The sequence below is a fragment of the Tachypleus tridentatus genome, chromosome 8 (assembly GCF_004210375.1).
Source record: "Tachypleus tridentatus isolate NWPU-2018 chromosome 8, ASM421037v1, whole genome shotgun sequence".
In the NCBI taxonomy this organism is placed as follows: domain Eukaryota; kingdom Metazoa; phylum Arthropoda; class Merostomata; order Xiphosura; family Limulidae; genus Tachypleus; species Tachypleus tridentatus.
In genome coordinates this window covers 5,396,392-5,420,293 of record NC_134832.1, presented here as the reverse complement: position 1 = coordinate 5,420,293, position 23,902 = coordinate 5,396,392, and the positions used below count along the sequence as shown (strand labels likewise).

At 32.9% G+C, this 23,902-nt stretch overlaps 1 long non-coding RNA gene across 1 annotated transcript in view; it reads left to right on the top strand.

Moving 5' to 3' along the window:
- Positions 1–14,134: 14,134 nt before the first annotated feature.
- Positions 14,135–23,902, top strand: part of LOC143224088 (uncharacterized) — a 31,717-nt gene continuing 21,949 nt past the window's right edge. The window contains exons 1-2 of the long non-coding RNA XR_013013200.1: positions 14,135–14,221; positions 15,485–15,713. This is a non-coding gene — a long non-coding RNA (uncharacterized LOC143224088). The remainder of the gene's footprint in view (positions 14,222–15,484; positions 15,714–23,902) is intronic.

The following is a 23,902-nucleotide window of genomic DNA, read 5'->3' as shown; positions in this document are numbered from 1 at the left end:
AGTTTAATTCAGAAAGTAGTGCGTGGCATATCATATATTTGATTTTCTAAACTTATCTGATTAAAGTAAAATTGAGATCGAGTAAAATTACAATCCGCACACCTACTTGCAGGAACTTCAAGAACATGCATTGTTGCTTTGAATGATGTGCTATTCCCAAATAGCTATAATCTGATTAACATCAATAATAAATAAGTGACAACTTTCGAGATTTTAAATATACAAATAAATATGAATATCCACAAAACGAGTTTCTATAACCTTTTTTTGTCTATAACCAAAATTATTTTATTTTAAAACGCCGTAGGAAGCGAAAAGTACAGTTAGGCCATGGCCTGGACACTTTTCCTGTCATGTATAGTACAACTTGTACATTAGAACTTCTTTTACTTCGGTACATTACGGTGTGTGTATGCAGTATTTGTAGGTAAAATGGCTCAAGATTCAATCTGATAGTATTTAATTTTCAAAACTTTTCAGAGGGGCATGCCACCATACCTCCCTAGAAATGGCATGCTTTACACACACACATCATGTGTCACATTATTGAACTGTGGTACTAGCCTGACTCTTCCAAAACTTCTTCCTATGGCAATGATTTTGGAATATTAATACCTGCAGGTCTTTCATTGCCAACATGGCGCAGCGAAGGTTGGTAACAAATGATGTAATTTCAGAGAATATAGACAAAGGTAAATGGCAAAATAACACAACGTTAATACACACACACATTAGCATGATACCAACTTGACAGATAGACTTATAGAACAAGTAAGATAATTACAACTAACATACAACCAAAGATGGGTTCTACTTCTATTCTGATATTGTTTCCTTTAGGTTAAAAATTCCATAACCGAAATGCAACAATCCGAATCGTGCAAGACGAAGTTGCGATAAGGCTGAGAAAGTATAGCAAGTACCACAGTTACCAAGAGCAACCTTTCTTCGCTAAAAAACCGTAGAAGCCGTTAGTTAGTTGCAGAGATCGCCATATAATTTATTTGATGCTATCAAGTCGAACACTGCCATCTCTCCCACTATCTCAGCTTTAATTCTAACATATTTTATAAACGTCTATTATCCGTCCTAGCTGAAGATTCGAAAGCTCGGTGGGAACTTCAGGGCACGCGCTTCAAACTGCAAGCTACTATTTCGTGATAATTATACTCGTCAAAATCCTTTCCTTTGAATGTTCTTCAAATATTCTTTCAACTCTTTCTTTTCTTTTCACAGTCCACACGAAATAGTAACTGACCCTCTCATGTTTACTCATCACCCACCAAACATTTTTTTTAGTCTTCGTAAGACTTAGATTTGGGTAGGTAAACCTTCATTAGAATTTAAATCAAAGAAAAACAGGTAGCACCGAGCCGAAAGGAATAGGTGAAGTTATGTAATTACACCTACCCGTAGCGTATAGCAACGAATGTCTAGACGAAAACAGAATTTAAGGTCATTAAAAACGGTCATTTTAAACGCGTTAAACCTTCAGCCTTGGTAAAACTTGAAGGCATTTTTACTAATATATGCTTAGGTTACACAGTTTATTGTGAGAATTAACTGGATATTTTCTCACATGTCACTTAAACTTTCAATATTTTGGATTTGTTCATTCAGTTGTACACGTACATTAGACTAGTTCTTCTCAAAGTGTTGCTTGTAATAGTCCTATGGGCTAGTCAAAAATGCAAGTCACTGACGAGTAACTCTGTGGCCGGAGTCATACGACAGAAAAGGACAAGTAGGGGTAAGCTGGGTAAGTGGTCTGCATGGTCTTTTACCAAAGTGGTTCGAAGATGAAAAGGCTTGACTAACACTACTTCAGACGATTTGTTCTTTACTTGACACACAATACAGAACACGATGTTGTTCACTTGACAAAACAGGACACGATGTTGTTCACTTGACTGTATAGGACACGGTGTTGTTAACTTAAGAATAGAGGACACTTTGTTTTTCACTTGACAACACAGTACTTGGTGTTCTTAGCTTTACAGGACACTTGTTGTTCACTTGACAATATAGGACTTATTGTTGTTCACCTGACGATGACCGAAGGAGGTCGAAATGTTGTTCACTCTTCTATGTAAAATATTTTCTCAACCCAAACGAGCCGTTTTTACATATATATTTCTCTACAAGTAGGTTTTCTCGACATCACTGGATATTGCTGTTCACTTCCCAGTACAATACACGATGTTGTTCACTTGATGATACAGGACACGATGTTGTTCACTTGATAATACAGGACACGATGTTGTTCACTTCCCAGTACAATACACGATGTTGTTCACTTGATAATACAGGACACGATGTTGTTCACTTCACAATACAGTACACGGAGTTTTACTTGACATTAAAATATACGGTGTTGTTCATGTGACGGTACAGGAAACGGTGTTATTCACTTAATAATACAGGATACGGTGTTGATCTAATTTCTGTAAAAGATCTTTTTTTTTAACATTTTCAAGATTTGAAAATTAAACTTAAATTAAACTTCCTCAACTGAAAATTGTTTGTTTTGTTTTTCTCCGAATGAGTCTGCTCTTCGATAATGTGTTTGTGTTTTTTGGTAAACCCCTAGTAGCGACTGAAAAGGCGCGTGTCTGAAAAAGTCATGCAGGTGCAGTTTGTACAGAATATTCAACCTCTTTATAACTGACCCTAGCATTAAGGCGTCTATAATAAGAGGAAACTTATAGTCCTCAGTAATTTCTTTACTTCATATATTTTTAAGTTCGGCCCTAGCGTAGTGGTTAACGAACTCAAATTGTATGGTCGTGGTTTGCATCCTCCTACTTCAAAATTCATTTTCACCATCTTATACATGCACCTCCGTATGAAACACCCTGTTATCAAAATATTCAATTCAGAGACGTGTTTTTTTTTGTATTTGTAGTGTTTAAAATTATAATTTTGTCAATCTTTATATTTTATATTTAAGTTTAATATTAAACACATGTATTCATGTTCATATTACCATAATAATGACACATTTAATGCCTTACAAATGTTTTAGGCCCGGCATGGCCAAGCGTGTTAAGGCGTGCGACTCGTAATCTTAGGGTCGCGGGTTCGCATCCCTGTCGCGCCAAACATGCTCGCCATTTCAGCCGTGGGCGCGTTATAATGTGACGGTCAATCCCACTATTCGTTGGTAAAAGAGTAGCCCAAGAGTTGGCGGTGGGTGGTGATGACTAGCTGCCTTCCCTCTTGTCTTACACTGCTAAATTAGGGATGGCTAGCACAGATAGCCCTCGAGTAGTTTTGTGCGAAATTCAAAAACAAACAATACAAATGTTTTAACCAAAATGTCGATTATATATTTGATATGTCTATCGTGGATTATTTTTAATTGTTCTTTGTTTTGAATTTTGCGCAAAGCCACTCGAGGGCTGTCTGCGCTAGCCGTTCTTAATTGAGCAATGATAGACGAGAGAGAAAAGAACTAGTCAACGCCTACCACCATCAACTCTTGGGCTAGTCTTTTAACAATGGATAGTGGAATTGAACGTCACATAATAACGACCCACGGTTGAAAGGGCGAACATGATTGCTGACGGTAATTGGAACCCCCCTCGACTCGCTCATTTTTTGACTACCGTTTACACACATACACACACAGAAAACACATACATCTGAGTTAAAGTGTGATTCATTTCTATCTATTGAAAATATGAAATGAAAAACCACCCATAATAAAAATTTCTTGATTTCATTCCAATAGTTTGGGAGTGAAACTAGAACGAAAGTAATCTCAGTTATAATTACATGAAGAACATGTAGTCCACCAAAGAACCCGCTAAATGAGACAACAACAAAAACAATTATAACTCCTGACTTTAATAAGAATCAGTCTTGTTATTTTATAGCACTTATTATGCTTCCTTTGTTTGTTTTTTCTAATGGTGACTTGACATCATAAAGTCTTCCTTTCATTGTGACCACTTCGTCTTATTCTTGTTTCGCGACTTCTATACGAACACTTTACCTTAAGTGGTTTTCAATGATTATAGTGATTAGTTTAAAATAGCGGTACGTAAACAGATAAGCACAAACGCAACTGATGTTGTGTACATGTGGTAAACTTTATTCCTTCTTGTATGTCCTATAATGCAGGCACAAAAACAAAAGGTCTGATACTAGTTGTTTGTATACTAAAATCACGTGACGTGAAATTATTAGCACATAGTTTTACAAGTCCTTTCTCTCTGTTATAGAGATAAATAAGCGATGATGCCAGAGTAAGCATTTGATGATAGGCATGACAAGACACAAATGTTTAATCGTCACTTCATCTTCTTGGAAATCCGTTCGACTGCAGAACATTTGTTAAATGCTGCAAATGAGTAGGTATACAAACTGTTATGTTGGAGGTGCGAAACTGATTTTTTTAAAGTTAGTAAGATATTATTCAATAATAAAAGCTCTCAAACTAATGCACTTTCCTTATATTAATTTCCATCATAATTATCCCTTTCAATTGCTTAGAGGTAAGTCTGAAGGTTTATAACGCTAGAAACCGGGTTTCGACACTCATGGTGAGCACAGCGCAGATAGCCTATTGACTCTAACAACTAAATGAAGAAACAAACATATTTATCCTACTAAAATATACGTTTTGATAAAAAATAATAATATCTGAATAGGTAAGTGCAAGGTATAAATATGTTAACCCGTTTTTAAAAACACAACACGTTTTATTAAGATTTATTATTTTAATTATATAAATGAATAAACTAATTCTATACAACCATATTTTGTTGTCAGTGTGCCTACGAAACACCTGTTTACCTTTTCGAATAGACATTTAAGGCCTGGCATGACCTGGTGATTAGGGCTGTCGACTAGCAAGCAACATGGCGGTTGTAAAACTGAATCTTGTCACTGAACATACCCACCTTTCAGCCTTGTGTCTGTGGACTTACAACGCTATAAATCTGATTTCGATACCCGTGGTGGGCAGAACACAAATAGCCCATTGTGTAGCTTTGTGGTTCATTCCACATAAGAAAACTTTCAGTCTTGGAAGTGTAACATAATGTGACAGTCAGTTCTACAATTCGTTAGTAAAGAGTAGCCCAACAGTTTGGGCGAGTAGTGCTAACTAGCTGTCTACATTTCTATCAGGTTCAAAATTAGTGACAGCGAGCGCAGAACCTCTCAGGTAGTTATGCACAAAATTCAAAACAAACAAACAAACGAATTTACATAATTATTCGCTGCAAAGCCTAGGGTTCGTTTTCGTATGCTTGTAGCAATTAATTATTGGGTAAATCTGCGTCAGTTTCTTTTCGAGAAATACAGAATGTCAAATCACTGAGGTACAATATTGCGTATTTTCTAAAACAATAATTTATATTTCGAGACAGCATAAGAAATCATATATACATTTTCAGTTTAAGAATATAAACATAGAATTATTTTCCCACGTAAGCTTAAAATTAACATATAATTTATAAGTTAGATCCATCTGTATTTAAGTTTTAAATATAGATAATAAAGAACCATAAGTACAAAAGCTTCTATAGTTTCCAAATATAAAATAAATTACCACAAAATGTGTAATTTTAATAAAGATATAACTTCCTAAATATAACGCATAGTATTTATACCTTGAACTGAAATGTGTCTTTTGTAAATTACAAAATCAAATCTTAATATTAAAAAAAAAAACCGTTTGTAACGAAAGTAAATTGAAGGCGTTTTGTGTACACATTTATCAAATTCAAATTGACATGTCAGATGCTTGATAAAGTTTTTGATGTAACGCATAAAATATCCAAAGCAATATCTTTACATAAAAATGTGAGAGATTCTTCTGGTCATTTAATGCAGTTGATAGAAAAGGAATAAAGGCACGGTCGCGATCTGCCGATACACACTGCCAGACCACAATCAGTTCAACCGGAAACGACGGCTCCACCATGATGTCGTGTTCAGTGGTGCGTGATATTTCTTTTTGTTTGCTTTTTTTATTGCTTAGCTTCCTGAGTTGAACTTAAGTGAAGAAGTTGTTTTTAATAGCAATAAAAAAACAGCGTTACTGGCGAGGAATGGGTAGTTTTGGCTATTTTGGCACAAGATCCTAAACCCTTGCTTACCAATGTTTCTCAGTGAAACAGTGCAGTATGTGAAACGCTAATTTGCCTTCTGCAGGTAAAAACAAAATATACGTTTAATAATCAAAAATATATGATAAAAAACATGGCATTCGGTAGTTATTAACTTTAATCAAAACTCTTTTATCAAAAGCACGACATTCAATAGTTTATAACTTCAGATGAAATTTTTTAAGCATTAAAAGCATTATCCACTATTTTAGCAAAGTTTGTGCGGTGCATTTGAACGTTTTAGTCACATGACGAGCGAGTTTATTGACGAATAGATAATTGAAATTGTGTTACATGCTGATGCTAATTCTGCGAGAAAGTACTTAAGATAAAAATAATTGTATATTAATAAAGAAGACATGCTTCGCCCAGGTTGAGAACAACAATGAAATTGCGATGAACGATGTGAAATATTTATCTGCTAAAAGAAGAATGGTACAGGCCAACTAATGAACTGGTTGGTACACAACTCTATCGAGTTATATTCTGTGAGTTACAATAAAGAAGAATGGTACTGGTCAACTAATGAGCTGATTGGTAAACAACTCTGTCGAGTTGCATTTTGTGATTTACATTGAAAGATAGCCCGGCATAGCCAGGTGGTTAAGGCACCCAACTCATAATCCGAGAGTCGCGAGTTCGAATTTCCCGTCACGTCAAAAATGCTCGCCCGTTCAGTCGTAGGGGCGTTATAACGTCACGGTCAATCCCACTATTCGTTGGTAAAGAGTAACCCTCCAAGAAATGGCGATTGGTGGTGATGACGACCTGCCTTCCCTCTAGTCTTACAATGCAAAATTAGGGACGCCTAGCGCAGATAGTCCTCGTGTAGCTTTGAGCGAAATTTAAAACACACACACAAACAAACAATACAGTGAAAGATAATTAACATTGTTGAAGATGCGTAACACTTTCATTATACTTGAAATAACAACGAAAAACCAACTTATATCTTCTTAGAATGATACTGTTAGAAAAAAAGTCTAAACTGCTTTGGTGTTCACATGTTATATTAGTTCCACTTTATAAACTTCATGTTGTTTACTTCAAGTAAATCTCCAGAACTATTCTAAACTTTGGAATAACCTTACAGAATTTCTTTCAGAATAACTGGATGTAAACTACGTCTTTGTCTTTTAAGATACAGGAAGCTTTTACACGACAGTCAAGACCTGATGCAAGATATTCTTTAGAGTTTTGTACTGTAACGCTTACGCTACATGGTATTTTACAAATCTTTATTACTTTTTCACTGATCATTTTCGAACGTCGAGTCACAAAGAAAATAGAACTCGTGTTCGTCCTGTTAGCGCTGCGTCATATAATTGATTTTTTGTAATCCAGTCAGAAGCCATTAAAGGCGTGTACCGACACGATGCCTTGTTAGGCTAACCTGCAATGCACGCACAGAGACTAAGGACTTTAGTTAGTTATAGTTGAAGAATTATTAGAAGCACTGTTGTGAATCCTATAACGTCTTACCAGTTTTTATATTGGTTTATAAAACAACAAGAATTATTAATAGAAAACCATTTTTTCAGTAATCAACATCCAGAGCATAAATCGAAGATTTCAGCACTGAATGTAGTTAAGAAAATACACAGAACTATTACCGACAGATATTGTCTCTATTAATAATACTTTCGCAAATCTATTGAATTTTAAGAATACACATAACAGCTATGAAAACGTATTTAATGTTTACGTGTACATATATACGTATATTAATTTATCCTTACTATGAAGATTTATGTCATATAAAACAGTATCCGTCAAACTTCAAGAGAAATTTAAATTAAAAACCTCGATGAGGTAAACACCATCAACAAAAACAAATGCTAAAAGTCTGAGGGAGGTGTAGATTTGCAGTTAAATGCTAAAATCGCGACAGATTTCAATAATACAGTCATAACAGGTTTCGTAATCACTTATAAAGTTTACTGTACGAAAGAAACCAATTCAAAGTTTTCCATGAGCGATGAAACCCGTCTATTATTGCTCTTGAAATACGTCTTTTCCATTATTCAACGTACTAACAACTGTGGCAGGAAATATGCTTTTCTCTTTCTAGAACATTTAATCTGAATTTCAGGAATCGTGTGGCTAAAATTTTTATTTTACATTAATGTGTGAGAGTGTCTTGTTGTGTAGTCAAGTGGTACTGTATTGTTGACAACAAAGACTTCCGAAATCAGGATATATAGTTCTGTTAGTTTTATAAGAGTAAAAAAAAGTGTGGTTTTACAATAAAAAACAGAAGAATGTGTGTGTGTACAGTTGCTAGTTTCTTATGTGTCTGACCTACTAGGTTAATAAATACTTTTTCTTCAAAAAACGTATACTGTTACTACATCGTATATCAAATTTCTATGCGTTTATGTCATACGTGAAGTACTTTTTTACTTTTACATGGAAGTCAAACACGTTCATCAGGTGGGAATCCTGGGCCAGAAAATAACACGTCCTGACTCAGGTGAGTGTCGTGTCGTCAGGTAAGCTAGCGGCTCCTCGAGGTTTAGTCTGAATGGCGTATCAGGTGCATGCTGGGACTTAATCGGTGGGTGGGCACTTTGAATAACAGCAGGGTCTTGCACTAGTGTGCACAGAAAACCTGCAACAGAAAAAAAAAATTAGTTGAATCATGCAGTTGACCACATCTCTCCATGCATCTTGTCTTTAGAATAATGATCGTTTCTGTAACTTTGTTGTACTAACCGAGGGAGTTGAACTCGCCCGAAAACCAGTTACGGTCCAGAAATGTTTGGCTTTTGTGACCACAAGTACACACACGTTGATGGTCTCTTGCCTAAATGCTGACTCTACAAAATGTCTTACTGAGACTTAGGAGGAAGGATTTTAACAAGCGTATCGACGATATTTGTAGAGGTTCATGTGTGTAGTAAATTATTATAGTCTATCAGCAAGGGGAACAGTGGTTTGTTTTCTTCGATAGTTCCTCTGCAGTTACTTGTGATTACTATAGCAATAAAACATCTTTCTCAACGTCTCTGTTTACTTCTTCAGGTAGTATTACTTCTTTTGTAGCGTTGGCAGTCTTTATTATAAATCCAAAATAATGAAATAAATGGATCTTGTGTTCCTGTAGACTAACAGCCATTATTGTTTGCCCCTAATTAATAGAGATACATCTGTTAAAATTGCTGAGAGTTAATATAATCTGTTGATATTCTATTTTTTATCTTACATGATTTTATTATTTTTACTAAAGCCATTGCTCGTGGATATACGTTTATAAAACAGTGCACTTTTCTATTGTCTAATATTCAAATAATTCAAATTAATTTACCTAAGTAAATTAAATATTTCTTTTTTCCTTTACTGGTAATGGAAAGAAAGTTTACTTTTTTGGCATTTTGTGCTTTTTGAGATTGAAGTAACAAATATTACGCTAGCTATTTTAGTCAATAACCATTACAGAGAAATGTGATAACCAATTGTCATCGCTGATAGACTATATGCTTGTTAGTTGTTAAGCGAAAAGCTACACAATTACATGTCATAGAAATTTCAACTTTACTTGAAGTAACATGTACACTGTAAGTACTTTTTATTTGATAAATTATATTTATTTTTAAGTACGTAAGTATCTGTCATTATATAAATTATTGTTTTTTGAAAATTGTTTTATTAAAATGATTATTGACTATTGAAGGATTTATATCTAGACTAAACATAGAATAATTAATGTTTATTAATATTATTAATGTTTGTGATATGAAAAAAATCGATGTACCTGTTAAATTAATGTTTTTTCTGCTTTAAAGAAAAATCTTTATTTTCTATATCATAAAACAATAGTTACAAATATTAGCCTTACTGATATTAAGATTATTTTTAAACCAGTGAGCCATTCTTCTTTGAATTTACCTGACATTTAGTTGTCTTTCTATTTATTATCATATATAGAGGGTTAAGTACAATGTGGTACAAAAGATTGTTTAGTTTATGTATTATTAATTAATTAGCTTGTGAGTTAATTTTTTTATGATTGTATAGTTGTTGTTGTTGTTTTTCTAGTAAGAAAGTCAAAAGCAGGTGATTATTGGAAGTTGTGTTTATAATTCATTGATGCTTAGGCTGTCGAACGTCGCGTGAAATTTATTGATGTCGATGATATAAAGATTCCTAGAAGGCGAGTAGACGATTAACTAATAAATATATAAATAGTGTGAGACAAACAGGAATAGCAGACAGACAGAGCAGGCGAAAAAGTATAGTCACTAGAAGTAGAAATTCGGCCAAGGAAAGTTAAACGTAAAGTTTAACTAATATGTTAGTAAAAAACCAACAATTTTGAGAAAGAAAAATATAAAAAGTATAGTTTATTTTATCAAAGCGAGTTCTAAAATAAGTGAACCAGCCAGAGTGTACTCTGACAACAAAACACAGGCGATTACTGTGAGAGCGGTATACGACTGTGGTAACTCACTCTATAATTGTAAGTGAGCTATACATGGTATATTAGTGCAATAGTTACAGCGAAAAGTAGCTAAATTTGTCAACTGAAATTCTAAAACATGCCTAAGTGAAATTTTTACAAGAAGATGAGAAATATATAGTATTTATGATATGTCTATCACTTCTATATTGTAAAGAATTTGTTGTACATATGTTTAACTTCTTTCGAATATATTACTTTGAAAAAAAAGTGGAGTGCGTGTTGTTTGTTTATTTTTGAATTTATTGCCAACAAGTCACAGTCACTTACTGCAGAAGAATCCATAGCCCAACATTATTGAACCTATTTACTAAATACTACTACTATGTATAATATTAAGAAGAACAAGTCCTTTCTTTTGACATAGATTCTTCCAAAACAATTTTGAACATACAACTCACCAAGTCACGTGACAACCACAGCCAATGTGAAGCCGCGGTGAAACGATATGTATGAGAACTATATTTTCATATTATTTATTGTTCATTTATAGAAAATATATCACTTTAGAAAGAATATATGGTAGTCTTTTATAAAAATTTATGCTCAGATTGAAAGCATTTGTTGGCATTAGAAATTTAGAATTTCCAAGACAAGAATACCCTTGTACTTAATAATTCTAGAATACAGAGAATAATGGATCAATTTGGAGCCAGAATGAGACCTGCAACAAGTCGTACCTTAGCCATGATAACAAAGTGCGGTGTCTTTAAACAGGCGAGAATTCTTGTGTCACAGCCAACACTAGTCAAGAGAAGGACACAAGTCACGTGCACACAAATTGTTTCGACATATATTTGCTCAACCATTGCATAATTCAAGTAGCTGGAGAATGAAACAGCCTCAGGATTTGTAATCAAATTTTTAAAATGGGGACCAGTAAATTTCTCGTCCTTGCACACTAGATGGATTATGGAAATTCCACGAGGAGGAGTGGTGCACTTTAGACATAACAACCTTACGCCGCAGACTATCACAATGAAACTACGCTTCTGGATTATTGTAAAGATGCAGGCCCATCGGATAAAGTATAAACGGAAGTGGCGACATGGACTTGATAAGGCTTCAAAATCCTTTCGATGTTTCATACTTAATCTCTCTGTAGAACTACGAATTACAGTAACTCTTTACATTTCATATTCTTTCCTTATTAAAGGCCCCCTTTCACTTATCATTCTATAGTGATGTGATATTCAATTTATTATGAAAAACTGTAACGCTTTTAAATTTATTTGTTAGTTGCTTTGTTTGTTTTGAATTTGGCGCAAAACTATACAAGGGCTATGTGCGCTAACAGTCTTTAACATAATAGTGAAATACTAGAGGGAAGACAGCTAGTTATCACCACCCCACCGCGAACTCTTGGGCTACTCTTTTATCAACGAATAGTGAGATTGACCGTAACATTATAACACCCTCACGGATGAAATGGTGAGCATATGTGTTGTGATAGGTATTCAAACTCGGGACCCTCAGATTATGAGTCACGTGGCCTAACTACTTGGCCATGCCGGGCCTTATTTATTAGTAAAACGTGTAATTTTTTTTTTGTCTTACTAAATTAAATCATGCAAGAAAAAAATCAAAACTTTCACCATATCAAAGTTATGCAATGTTGTTAATCTAGACTTAAGACCAATATCATTGGCTTAACCTCTAATTTTGTTATATTTAATTGCTTTTGAAACTTTTTAAATTACTGTTATTATTTTGAAATGACGAGTTTGTTCCTTAAAACATTACTTATATCAATAATTAGCGTGAAGCTGTTGAAGGAATAAATTGAAATGTTAACTGATTCAGTGTGATATTAGCTTATGAATGAGTGTTAGATTAATTTTCAAAACTATTTTTTCAATTAAAATCACATTTCCGTATTTAGTTTCTTCAACTAAATTGACAACTCAACTCATCCAATATACTGGCTATTTCGTTAGTTTATATACCTTTTTTGTTATTCTAAGACACAATATTTGAACCGTATTTGTCTCTGCATCCTTTTATATTTTCCTACTTTTATTTACCCTCTTCTCTCACAGTAGCTCAGCAGAAATTCTAAAGGTTTATAACACTAAAAACTGGATTATCATACACGTTGTGTGAACAGTACAAATGGAGTATTCTGTAGCTTTGTGATAAAAATCAAAGAGACAAAAATAAATAAACCACAAAAACATTTGTAGACAGTGTTTGGAAAACTACTAAATAAGTAACTAGAAATGTAAAATTACAGGCTAATTGAGAACCATCCATATTTTAATGTCTTAAGTTAACTTCTTTTCATTCGTTAAAATAATCTGAGAACAAACAAATATAACAAGTTAAAGTGAACTAGAATGGGAAAACTGGTAAGTTATTTTACAGATTTCACAAACAAACTTTTTGACAATCGAAAAAGAACTGACGGTCTAACACGATAAAAATAATTTTAGGTGGAATTAGATTGGCAAAATTCTCAGCGGTTATTCAAACTGCTACTTGTGTGCAATTGCTATTATATCTCTAAGTTTTGTAACATTTTGCTACTGGCGTATCCTATATCATATTTAAGTCCTTCGTCGACCAATTATTTTATTGGGATTTTTAGGTAGGGAAAATGCTACGCTAAAAATAGACTATTTATTTTAAGCTACTAAATTCTATATAAAGATTTATTTCTAACTGAGAACCAGAGATGAAATGGTCAGCTGTGATTCATTGAGATGCCTAACTGAGAAACCTTAATGGACAGTATTAGTGTTATATCAGAATATTCTTTTGATAGCACCTTGTATCAATAAATATCTTTTCATTTTTTTGTACAGTTAGACAATAATACTTTTTAAGACGTACAGTTAGTATGAAAAAAAATTCAATCATTTGAGTTTCTAGAGAGTTTTCGACGATATTCAGATATTAAAATAATAAGCTTCAATAATAAAAGACTGAAATATAGTAAGCTGCCTTAGACACACCTTTATGTATTTGTTATATGTGAAACAAAGAGACCGAGTGGCCACAATTTAAAATTACTATTTTAAATAATATTTGAGCTTCATAAGTTTGCGCTCAGATAACTTGATAGTTTATGATAAGGACACTTATAATTCATTTCTTAAAAATTAACTTATTTATGTTGATATTATCTTCAATATACCATACTATCAGTAATCATGTACTCTTAAAGGCAGCTAAAAGAAGTTGGGACGACCACTGCTAGCTTACTGATGTTGATTACTGCCTTAGGCAGCCATAATTCATTTGATTTCAGAAATATTTCTAACCTGTTATATAAACTAAAAAGAGATTTCATTCAATTTACGTTAAAGTGTTATTATTTATATATTTTTATTACAAATGATTATTGAACACTAAATAATACTGAAATTAATCAACTTTCGATAACCTCAGCCTGTACTTACACCCAAAGAAAATATATTTGGAGATCATTGATACATAGCCTAACCCTTTTATTAAGAAAATATGTATACTCTTTAAAAAATGAATTTTTTTCCTGAAGTTTCTACCATTTTGTGAAAACTTTTGTCATATATAGAAACCTTCGTGTTTCACTTGCAGTTTGTACTGTACGAACTTCGCAAGCTGTATATGGTTTCTGATTCTTCCTATGAGGCTGTAGACAGTAACGGTAAAGAATGAGCAGGTAACCTTACCTTCAGTTGTTTACTAAATACAATATGATTTACCGCAAGGTAGCTTTATGTATAAGTAAAGGATTACAACCGTACTTTTCTATTTGTTTCTTATCAAGCATGTAGCTACACATTTTGTTATTTTAACTGTTTTCATGACGTGTATCGAAACTAGATTTTTAGTGTTAAACCCCTCATATGTACCTAAACTATTATTAAATACATGTGATATGTCTTCGAAATTGCTTAGTTTCTTTGATATACGTCAAGTTCATTTGAATTTATATATATTTGTTATACTTATTTCAATAGTCAACTTGCTCCTAAACATAGGTTGATTGTGCAGAAAAGTAAATAATAGGTTAAACAGTCGCCATGTTTTTTTTTTATATTTTTTTCTGAAGAAAGATGACGTTTCGAGCTAAAGATCTTCGTCATATCGTACATCTTACAGCCAATCTGTACGATCTGACAAAGATCTCTAACTCGAAACGTTAAAAGATTGTTAAACCTGTTATTTAATTTCGATATCTTTGTCGTCTGCGTTGTTTTAACAATAAATTTCGTTTTGTGTAGAAAAGTAAAACAGTTAAAAACCTGCTGTGGTATCGAAAACAAAATTTTATAACAAAATACGTATGGTAGGACAAATGGCTAACTTCACCTTTAATTAGTTAATTAATATTTTATTTATTTATTTTTAGTCCTCGGAGTACTAGCTATATTTCGAACTTAAAAACCTGACACTGTTGCTGAGCAACAACACAAAACGCCTAATTTTTCGTGGTGTACGTTTCTTTTTTAGTTTTGGTGCAGAAAGTATACTGATTTCTATTAAATTTTAACAATATATATGCTTTATTTCGACTGTTTTATATTGAAAAACCAGTTCTACAAGTTGGACCATTTTTTGAGCGTTTCGGCTATCGTTATTATAGTTCATTAAAGAACCATATTATTTTCGTTGATCTTGTTTAAACATAAGAACGTAAAGTAAGTACACGTTTTCCATTACCTCTCTTTTCTCGTTAACAGTATACTCATTTATAATATCAATAATATATACTGATTTTTTAATGCTAAAAGGAACATTTTATACTTTGAGAAAATTTTTCCTTTGGAATTCATCAAAGACTATTTCGATAACACTTAACAGGATTATTTTATTTACTCTTCGTACGTAATTAAAAATTTAAGAAGATATATTTTGATTGTTTTTTAGACAACAATCTCTGTAAGTTAAAAAATGCATTTTATTATTTTTTCTTTACAAGTCGAGCCACGATGATCTAGGAGTTAGTGTGACTTGACTGTGAATCCAAGAATTGAAGTTGGAGTCCCACTGGAGCAAAATGTCTCTCCGTACTCCAGAGCCGTGGTTACATTATAAGAATGTTGGTCAAGTAATTCGATCAGAAAAAGTAGTGCAAATATTGGTGATGAATGCTGTAGACAAGCTACTCTTCTTGTATTCTAACATTTCAAGCTCACAGACGGGTACATGTAGGTAAAGTTTTAAGTAGCTTTTGTGAAAATGCTAAAACAAACAAACCTTACGAGTTACACGAATGTACATTATTATATGTAGGTATTTTTACTCACGCGTGAATATCCCTATCAATGTATGAAATATTGCTCAATCTTAAGGGCGGAAGGAAAGTAAAAAAAAACAACTAATGCGAATATACATCCAACAATTATATTCCGATCTCTTAAAATATTAAGGTTTCCTATTATTTTCCACAGGATCGTGATAATTAGTAACTTCACATAGAATTTTTACTTCTAGTGTCCTCCACTATTTAAAACGTTTATTTAGCTTGTTATGAGATACAGTAACTCTGTAATAGAAGGTGAATTTGTCACGCCCAAGATACTGACCAAATGGAATTTTGTGTAATTAGTGTATATAATTAAGTATTTAAATGAAACAAATGGGTTGCTATCTTAGAACGGCTAGTATGAGTATTAACACTTTTACTGATAAGGAGAGAACAACGTTTCGACCTTCCTAGATTATCTTCAGATTAAGAAAGTGTGGGTTTCTCGTCATCAAGAAATGGTTTGCTAATTAGCATCGTTTCTTTTTTTTTTCCATCCCCCGGGTACATTTGAGAAAACTATTATTTATTTTACTATATTGTGCTAACTTGTTAAATTCATTTGGGTGATCTCAAAGTTTTCATAACATACTTAGAATACACGTATGTATGTGTGTTTGTGTGTGTGTGTGTGTTTATAGGGGGAGCGAGACAGGATTGTTTTAAATTTGTTTTATGCTGACATTTTGAGTACGGAGGTCTTACTGAAGAATGTCAGTTGAGAACATTTAGAAGTGTCTCATTCACATTAATTTCCATGCATATATATTTCATATATATAATTGTAGGATCTATGAAAGAAGTAACGAGCCAGTGGAAAATTAATAGTCTCCCATATGTTCAATTTCTATTTACTTAAACTTAGTTAGAAAGCCAAGGAAATAGACTTTGAACATACTGTAAGATCAAATAGAAAAATAAAAATAAAATACTTTAGATACATTAAAACGTGCAGAGGACAGCCATGTCATAGCCTTGTTTTTGTTCTTTATGTATAAAAGAGTCTAAACTAATTCCTTTGTTTTTTTTTAGAAAATTCTTTAACGATTTATTGAAATTTCTTTCAAAGTTCTTGTATCCTTACTGACGTAGGAATATTTTTAATGGTTAAGGTAACATAGTAAATGTTTTCCGTATGATATAGTGATTACTATCGATTTATCATCAACACTTATAAAATAGTGTGAATATTCTGTCTGATTTTACTTCAGCAATATTACAAACTAAAAAAATTTATTCTAGGTTGGAATAGAATCTCTGCTTTCCAGAATTACAATAACCAGTAACAGACATAAGTGATTTATCACGTAATCTCTCCAACAAATTTGATTGAAGTTCGTGATAATAGCACCGGAACACTTTCTTGAAATGATTGACGTTTATAAATTTAAAGTGGGAACATTTTACAAAGTACCAAAGGCTTGGTATTGCAGGTTAGTTTGCTGGTTAATAAACAATGAGCTAGTAGTTTGGGAGAGGTGGAGTTAGAGGCTCTTTGCGTTTCACACGATAGTACAACTTTTGTGATGATGAGAAAGATCTCCTAAATTGTTTTAAGTACCTATAAAACTGGTTGAACGCGTGAATTTGATTTAATTATAGAGATACGGGGAGATGGGACACTAAATCCGTGTGAATCATTCACGACAACCTACTTAAGACAGCGCCAGATCTTAAAGACATTAATCGGTGTATTACGACAGATGATGGCATCTTTAGTGACAAAGCTGTAAACCATTTGTAATGTTATTTCTTTTTTGTACGTGTTGGTGTCTTACGCTTGAAATGAAAATATTTAATTTTGCCAATCGAGAAACAAGTGAACATGTTAAGACCATCTTCTATAACATAGTTCTTCTACCACATTTAAAAAACTGAGTTTTTTACTTTTTTTTTATCAAACTTAGCCGTGTTTAGTATAATAAAATGTGGTATCAAGAAATTTCAGTATTAAAGAGAGAAAGAAGGTGAACTGCCTAGTTCTTTGACGAGGGATACTTAAATTTAGGACGTCTCAAAAAGTTAAGTTTGAATATTTACTAAATGGCTTAATCCATAATCCAAATTTATCATAACAGTATTCTGAATATGCCTTCACTATATAACTAATGAATGGTAGTTACTTTATTTCATTTAACATATGGAGTAAATCATACATGAGATTTGCTTATTGATATATACCTCCGCACAACATAGAAGGATAAAAGAAAACGTTTCGTTTAGAGAACAAAGTTTAGCATTGGTATGTTTCGGCCATTTACACAAAGGTACATAGGGACTATCTGCGCTAACCATTGCTAATTTTTAGTCGATAGACTACTGGTAAAACAGCTAGTTAATACCACCCACAAACAATTTTTGTACTACACTGATCAAATAATAGAATATCCCCACGGCCCCAAATTGCGAAGTGCGATTTTATGTGATAACAGGACACGTAGTATGAGCCCGTCAGTCCACAATCCAACATCGGATCACTTGGCCACGTTCGAACAAAAAAAATTAAACGTTAATATAACGTGTGTAATGTATTAACGTTACTTTGAAATTAATGTCGTGGTCAACAACAATAAAATCATTTATTAGAGGCAAGTTAGTGACCCACAAGTGAAATATTGATTTAAGATATAGAATATAGAGAAGGATTGTTTTGGTTAGGTTTGGAAGAAATTTGTATTTAATGCGTGGAAGTTGTTTGGTAATTTAGATATATAATTAAGTCCTAAATCTGATCGTATTTGACACTCGTTTGGAACAGGGGGTAACTTTCAGTGAAACAAGTCTATTTTAATACATTTGACAAAATACGTTGATATTTGAATATTAAAATTAAATATTTAATATTAACATTAAAATATTGAAACTCGTACGTAAAGTGTATATTCTGTGTCATTTGAGATTGTTTTAATGTCTGATGATTCAGTTCTGTGTTATACAGGATATTTTTTGTGTAAATGGATGGCGTTGTAACTCTGTAGATAAAATACTTAAGTTTGCTTGAATTTTTAATATTTTATGTAATAATTGACATTGTTCGTTTGAATGTTTGATGATGTAATTATATACATGTAATTGTTCTTTGAATGTTTAATGATGTAGCTTTCTTTATAGATGCAATACTTGAAATTGTTTGAATGTTTGACTATGTATCTATATAGATGTTATATGTGAGATTGTTTTACGATATATCTGTATAGGTGTTATATGTGAGATTGCTTGATGATGTAGCTATGTAGATGTAGTACTTTTTGTTTGGACGTTTGTTGATGTGGCTTTACAGACGTTATATGTGAGATTGAATGTTTGCTTATGTAGCTTTATAAATATAAGACTTGGAACTACTCAAATATTTGATGATGTAGTTTTATAGACGTTATGTGTTTGAACGTTTGGCAAGACACCTCAATATGTTATGACATTAAGCTTTGTATCACAGATAGCTCTGCTAATATTTACTTCGAGTCAGGAAGATAGAATTCAGATAAAGAATTATTATAACAATATTATAGTTATTTGAAAACTAAACGTCAACTACATATTTAAATGTGCAAAGAATTCTAGAAAGAGACTGCTTAGATAAGCTGGTTCTTTTGTTCCCACAACTGACCTGCGAGAAACCGGTCGGGAGGAGCTCGTGAAAGATACGCTCAGACTGGACTCGGCCTGATTAGAAGCCACTAGTGGCAGTATTTCTTCGATAGCTAGTACCGACCATCTAATCTGCCAGTTAATAACAGTCTTTGTTGTTAGCAATGCCATACCCTCTTCTCTGCACCCCTAGAAATGTCTTTTGGAGAGTCAAATGTCCACATGAGCAAATATACTTTTGTTTTTCCAGTTATACTTAAATTTACAAAAGGGAATCGATGACGAAAGTTTGACCTGCTGCCATTGTCAGTAATTTAGAACTTGCATTTCTTTTAAGGTGTTCACTGAGTACAATTCTATATTATGCTATCAAAAGCCTTGGTGAATTTAAAGACAAGCTTGAAGAATTTAATTTCAACAATCGTTGAATAAACAAACAAGAGGTAAGTTGTAAATGGACACAATATGAATACGATAACGCTTTTCTCACTGTAATAGAAAATATCTAGAAAACAGCCATTCTGACTACCTAAAACCACAGTCGTCTATTTTATATATACTGTAACAAACGCCCTAAAGTCACGACTAGTGACAACAGTATAATCTGCTAGGATACGTATAAATGGGATAATCATAATATAATAATGTAACATATAGTAGGATAATCTGTTAAGATACGTATAAATAGGGTAATTATAACATAATAATGCAACATATAGTAGGATAATCTGTTCAGATACGTATAAGCAGGGTAATTATAATATATTAGGGTAACACACAGTTGAATAATTTGTTAAGATACGTATAAATGGAATAATCTAATAAGTTGAAGCATAAGTAGGATAATCGGTTTCGATAATATCAGTAAATAATATGTTAATGAAATAATCATTGTGATCGAATACAAAAAATCCATGCATCAAAGATCGAATAAACTTTACAGGGATGTATTACTTAGATGATACTTCTAGTGAAACTAAAAAAAATATGAAGGCCACGTTATACTAAAACAATAGCAAAAAATCACTTATTAGTATATTCTGTTTTATTTTATTACACTCACTTTTGAAAGCCTTAAAATGCTTTTGTCCGTAAATATCTTCTAGGAGATAGCTTATTTGTTACCAATAACATACAAGGTAAGTTCGTACTAATACACACTAACTTACTGGTTCACAATAATAAGTAAAATGTTTTTAAGGGTACTAGATGCCAGATGAAATTTGAGAATTTCAAGCACTTGTTAATTGGTTCAAGAAAGTCCTCTCCCCAGTTGCCCATTGGAATGTCTGCGGACTTAGAACGCTAGAAACCAGGTTTCGGTACCTGTGATGGGCAGAGCATAGATAGCCCTTTGTGTATCTTTGTGCTTAATTACGAACTAATAACAACAAACAAAGGTTCACGAAAGCATCAAAAGTGTTCATAAATATCTGTCCAGTAACGTTTGTTTTTATTCATCATTTCAATATTACATTTTAAATATATTTTTCTAACAATATATGTTCAAAACTTTTATTCTGGGTACAATTCGTAAATGCAATTTTCCCAAGAACTGTTTCATAAACAGTATTATAAAATCAGGTGCACTTCTGTAGCAATGACAGCAAAAAAATACCATGATACATTTAATGACTTTCTGTATATGTACAAAATATATAGTTTTTGATTAGAAATTTAATTAAAGATATCCCTTTTTCGGCCCTCGTGTTCAGTAAAGGGCTTCATATCTGTTATACATATTTGCAAATGGATTTCCAGACGATAACAGAAATGCTCCGAAACATAAAACAGCTTACAGGTTGCCCTTGGATACCTACTCTAGTTATACGTTTCAGTCTCCATGTGTATAATATTTAAAGGTTCAAGACAGCTGATTTTTAATGTTATCAGATACCGTTTATCTGCCAAATCTCATACTTAAATACGTGGTTTATTCGAGAAGTTGAACCAAAATTAGGGAGAAAGATTGCTAGTTGCAATTTGTTAAAAATCTTCTTAGGAAAATAAGAAAATAAACTGTTATGAAATATGTGTTCTCTCTCCAAACTGATTGAGTATCAAACCCAATTTTTAACATTACCCTCCCTCTGACCACCAGGGGGATTGTGTGTGTGTTTTCTTACATCGAACACCTGATTTTAGCTGTGTAGGTCCGTAGGCTTGCCACTGCCCCACTGAGAGACCGTTGGGGACGTAACGAATAGGAAAAGTACTTCTTTCTTTTAACATTATTGAACATTTATTATTTGTATATAAGTTAACGTATAATTAACTGAGTTGTAGCGTACGTTTCAATAATATAAAAGGATACCAGTTTATATATATACTGCAAACACAGTTTTATAAACATGATGCTGAAAAATAATACAATAATGCACCTATATTAAACGTTGTTTACGATGAGGTAAATTATGTTCCTGAGACTCACCGAAGAGCCTCATTATAAGATAAGTCTTTCAGTGGCACAGCAGCATGTCTGCGAAGTTGCAACGCTAGAAAACAGGTTTCGATACCCTTGGTCGGCAGAGCAGATAGCTTATTGTATAACTTTGTGCTTAACTTCAAACAAACAGTTACACACCATTAAGAATATTTTTATTCAAACACCTTATGAGAAAATAGTATTTAAACAAATCATGTCATACTCAGTCAGAAATATGCCTTTTCTGATTATTTTTATACCATAAAAATATTTTTTAGGAAATTAAAATATAAAAACAACTACAATGGCTTCTGTAGACAAATGTACTATACCAGATTTGAAAATCACGTAGTTCGAATGTAAAACTTTGTATGTTTCAAACGTTTTTAGTTTCCACAAAGATACACAAGCGTCATCTACGAATAAGCTTTTCAACTTGATAACCGATAAGTCAGTTACTCAATAATACCAATACTAATAATGTGCTACTTCTTTCTGGTATAATAGTGATAGACCCGTTACTCTTATAGTGTCTTCACGACTATAAAGTGCAGAGCATGCTTCTGAAGAAACGGGACGCAAACCAAAAATCCTTGTAATTGAGCACTCCATTAAAGAACCACGAATTTTGGGTTCACTTTGTAGAAGCACTTCAACCAAACTGTAACTTATTTTGGTTTAGTTTGCCATCTCCCCTTTTCATACTTAGATTTTAACATTTGGAGTTTGTTTTTATGTAGTTAAAAATAAATGTTAATTAATTTGAGCTATGCAAATAAATTTTGTAAGCAAAAACAATAAAATAATTATTGCAAATGTGCAACAAGTTTCGATAATTACGTAAAACAAAGTAGAACGTCAGAAATGGATAAAAAGAAACAAAATGCTTACGATAAAAAATGTTACATGATTTATCTTTGCAGTTGGTTCAGTATCTGGGGTTGATAAAAGAGATTTCAAAATATTTTAATTTACGTTTATCAGTTCCTTACAGAGAATTTGAAAATTCAGTAAAATGGTTCCCTTTGGCGCCTTTTTTTTTGCGTATTTCGGTTTCCATTTTCCTATTTTTTTTCTCGTGGCTTATCATTCGTTAATGACTTTGGTTACTGAAGCTTGGGATTTATATATTTATACATCAAAATCGGCTCTTTGATGCACCTTAAATATTAAATGAGAATGAATATTTCTCATACGCACGAAGCTGAACATACGTTTACAAACTCATTTGGGCTTATACGTTTATTTTCCACGTACCAACGCCATTTTAGATTAATATAAGTGTTAATCGGAGCTAGTCAACATTCCACTGACTGTTAACTAATTTAAGCACTTAGTTTTATTTTCTGCTTGTAATTTTAAAATTGAAACATTATCTTACGTATATGATTAGTGTTCAGTAGTTGTTATAACGAGATATAACATGATTGGCTTATTAATAACAACGCCAGCACAAGTAATCACCTACATGAGTAGAGTGCAATAGTTTATGCATGACGTGAAATGCTAGTAATGAGTTAAGTGTACCGAATCTTTTAATGTTTCTTTAGAATTTTCGCGCAAAGCTATACAAGGGATATCTGCACATAGCCATCGCTAATTTGGATCTCGTAAATAAGGAGCTGTTATTACCTCTTGGGCTATTATTATCCGATCAAATAGTGGGATTTGATAGTCATTCTTATATGTCCCTCACAGTCCCAAAGAGCGAAGCGTGTTTTTGCAGGACTGGATAACCTCTCATATTTGCAGTACGAGCACGCGAAACACTGGACCATTTAACAGCTAGCGCGTAGGTCATATTTTCAATACACAGTTTTAGTGCTGTATCACGTTAAAGTGTGTTTCCCGGTGGGACAGAAGTAAGTTTTCGGCTTTACTAAAATTGGGGGGTTCGATTTCCCTCGGTGGACACAGTAGAGACTATATAGCTAGATTTAGTGTATTAAAAATTAATTATGAAATATGCATTTACCAGATTAAGAAGTTTTATATTTTCATTTTTTTCTTTATTGTAGGTAATAAAAAACAGATTAGAAGTGTCAATGGCAAGAACACCTGAAAATTTAAGAAAAAGC